The 3,680-nt window shown below is 38.7% G+C and overlaps 1 pseudogene; it reads left to right on the top strand.

Moving 5' to 3' along the window:
• Nucleotides 1-3,142: 3,142 nt before the first annotated feature.
• LOC129690816 (60S ribosomal protein L15-like) overlaps nt 3,143-3,680 on the top strand; it is a 29,538-nt pseudogene continuing 29,000 nt past the window's right edge.

The raw sequence follows: 3,680 nt of genomic DNA, 5'->3' as shown, positions 1-3,680 counted from the left end.
TGGAAAGAAAGGGGAATAGGTATAGGTGGGCTTGGGAGCAAGAGTGGATGACCAAAGAAGCCTCTTGACTTGCAGGACATGTTAAAGAAGGAGCTCTCCTGGACAGTTCAGGGCCAGATTCTTCCAGTGAAGCAACTGCCCCATCCTGGGGAAGAACCTTGCAGTTTCAACAAAAACAAGGGTGTCTAGTGTGCTAGAATGTATACAGTAGGAAAATAGAATTGTTTTTCTGTTTGTATTCTGAGACCATTTGGAATTTTAGGTAAAGTCATAATAGCATTGATTTATGCCTTATTAACATAGTTCTAGTTGCTTGAAGATAGATGGCAGGTAGAGAAGAGCAGGAACAGTGAGATGAGGTGGGTAGCTTGATGAAGGAACCCCAGTTAAAGAAGGGCATCTGGTAGTAAAGATACTATAGTCTCAAGTTAGTAACCCTGTTTGCCATGCCTGTAGTCAGTAAATGCTAGTTGGCTATGGGTGTCTCCCATGCTTGTTATCTCTTTAAGGCCATGCTCTGCATAGGTCTGTGCTGCTCTCTTTCTTATGCAAAAGGGAGTAGCTGATCAAAGAGGTCAGCGTTATCAAGAAGAAAGGGTTTCCCTGACCCAATGCTGGGTCAGAAAAACTGGTTGACCCCACCATGGACCATCTGTGATGTGCATGGACCAAGGGGAGCCAGAGGTCCCTAAGAAAGCATAGGAGTTAACTAGCTCAAGAAGTTCCATAGTAAGGGGAACAAGGACTATTTCTAACAGGAACTCAGTGGCTGGCTCTTTGACCTCCCCACCCCCCAAAGGAGGAGAAGTCCTGTTAGGCCACAAGGAGGACTTTGCAGACCTGATAAAACAGGGTCAGATGAATGGGGAGGAGGTCCCCCCTATCAGTGGACTTTGGAAAGGGACAGGGTGGAGATGAGGGAGGGAGGGTGGGATTGGGAGGGAATGAGGGAGTGGGATACAGCTGGGATACAGAGTTAATAAAATGTAACTAATAAGAAAAAATAAAAATTAAAAAAAAGAAGCTCCACGTACCTGTCTCTCTTCAGCATATCCCCATCTGTACTGGTACTGTGAGGAACTGCCTATAAACAGCTTCTTTGGCATTTCCCACATAACAAATCACTTTAATCTGCACTGAATCTTGAATCCTTTGGAATTTTTAATGAAAGCCTCTATTTTTAGGCACTTCTTTTATCTAGCTCAAAATCACATGGGCAAGAATTACCTTTAATGTTTTCCCCTTGATTTAGCTGCAATTGGTTGAGTCCCAGGCCCTTCTTAGTAATTAGATTACATTCTCCCACCATCTCCTTTCTTATCCATCAGTGATAATCACACACTTTAACTCCTGGTTTCTTTTTCATGTCCCTTTCCCTTCATGTACCTGTAGAGAAATGTTAGGAAAAAACATACATTAATCTAACTAATGGGAGTTAGTGACAAGGCATTGTCTCTTTCCTTCAAGAAAATTTTAGCAACAAAAGGCCAATCAGCGACCACCAAATAACATTCCTTGAAGGGTTATTAGATGGGTTCTAACTTCTCATTTATTTAACTACTTCTAATAGGATATGGAAACATTATCCTCTCTGTTTCAATTTTTTATATTTTCTTCACACATTTACACAACTCTGACTAAAGAGATATAATGCTTCAAGTATGTTAGTAGTTATCACAGGATTTGAAGTCATCTTGCTTAACATTTTCTAATTACATTTACTTAAGACAGAAAAGCAGTGAGACATTTGGAAGAAACAACAAATGCTGAGGCCTCAAGTTTAGTTTTCAATGATTGAATAAACTGTACAACCTCTGATGAGTAATATTTTAGCTTCCATATTTCATTTTTCTTGTTTGGAATAATTTTTTATTTTTAAACTTTATATGATTTGTATGGTTTAAACCTCTAGGTTTTCTCATCTGACTTTCTAAAGAGTTCATAGCAAAAGGTCTAGATTTCTGTGTTTCATAAAACAAATTATACTATGGAATGCTGTTTTGCACAGCACAAGGAACATGACTTTTAAAGGCACAGTGAAAAAAAGAGCACATAAGCTAGGTTGTGCTATCTCTTTTGTTCTTGAGGGCTTTCTAACATCTCCTGAACATGTCATGTCAATGGAAGTAGCCATACCTTCAGAGGAGTTTTCTCTTTAGGGGATTTTTATTATGTAAAATTATATTTTTATGGTATTACTATCTCAAAGACTTCCTGGAAATAACATAGAATATATCATTGCCATATTATAAAGGAAGCTCTCTGTTCTACTAAGTTTGTGAATTTTGCCAAATGTTGAAAGAAGACTCAAACCCACAACCTTAGATTTGAACATTGTTCCCAGGCAATGTGCTGCCTGCTCCACAGTGATGGAATTCCATTTCACTCACTTAAATTATCTTCTGCTTATTTTGTGACTACATAGTCTTTCTTGCCCTTCATATAATATATTCCTTGGAGTATTTTGAATAAATACTTTTGTTGTAGCTTTCAGTATATCTTAATGCAAATATATGAGATATGTGCTGATCACAGGAGTAAATAAATATTTCTTGTTGGAAATCCTTTCTATTCACACTTTTGTCAACATCCCATAGAATGACACACTTGCTTTCTGTATCTCCAAGGTCTAATGAGTGTGAGTCATATAACAAATGGTTAACAAACTTTCCTTGAATGAGGACATGCAGCCCCAGTGTTGTCTAATTATAAGCACCGTTTCAACACTTTTCTCTGCAGTCACTTAAAAAAGAAAAGCTTTTAAACTCCAGACCCATGCCAAAAAGTTCTAAGTATATGAGTAAGGTGATATCCTATAGGGAAAAATTCAGCTGTTGCTGTATTGCCTTTGAGAGGCATGATGCCTGCTCTCATAGTAATTAAGAGCAAAGGATATCTCATTGGTCATTTCATAGCATGATGAGTGGCATATCTTCCCAGGCAAGAAGAAAAAGGCTCCAAAATCTCTCTTAGGGCAGAACAAAATTGCATATAACACTGTGGGCATACCATAAGTCCTAATTGTATGTGAAATCAAAGATAAGAGAGACTGACCAATTTGCCTTTCTAGTAATTCATGAGTACTTCACAATTGGAGAGGACTCATGAAAAACCTGTTCATGTCCTCCTTGTGTGGGCAAGAATGGCTCGGATGGCAGTGCCCACTGAGGCCTCTACTGATATCTGGGTAAAGGAACATGTGGGGGATTGATTTACAGAAGAGTCAAGTTGGAAGGAGACCTCTGGATTGAGATTCAAGGAGTGTGATGTCTGCTTTCAGAAGCTTGTCAGGTGCTTCTCAGTGCAGAAGTAGAGGGAAGCGTATCATGAGCGGGAAGCCTGTGACACCATTAGAAGCTTGTTATGGAAGTTTATTGGCTGGTTCCTGCATTTTTGTTTCCAACTCAAAGATGCCAAGAGATCAAGGATGACATTGAGAAAGAATAACCTTACAGCAGTTGTTACAACACTATCCTCAGAGTGTTATGTAATTTTGTTTGTTAGAGAAGAGGTCAGAGGCCACAGAGTTTATAGGTTTACACTTTTAGAAAAACAAACAAACAAAATCATTCTTAGTGAGAACTGGAGAATGCCTGAGATAGGAAGAGTTGGTATTCACAGAGTACTACTGCGTTTCTTTCTTTCTTTCTTTCTTTCTTTCTTTCTTTCTTTCTTTCTTT

Source organism: Psammomys obesus, unplaced genomic scaffold (assembly GCF_907164565.1).
Source record: "Psammomys obesus unplaced genomic scaffold, mPsaObe1.curated_primary_1811, whole genome shotgun sequence".
NCBI classification, from domain to species: Eukaryota; Metazoa; Chordata; class Mammalia; order Rodentia; family Muridae; genus Psammomys; species Psammomys obesus.
This window is presented reverse-complemented; position numbering and strand designations above follow the sequence as displayed.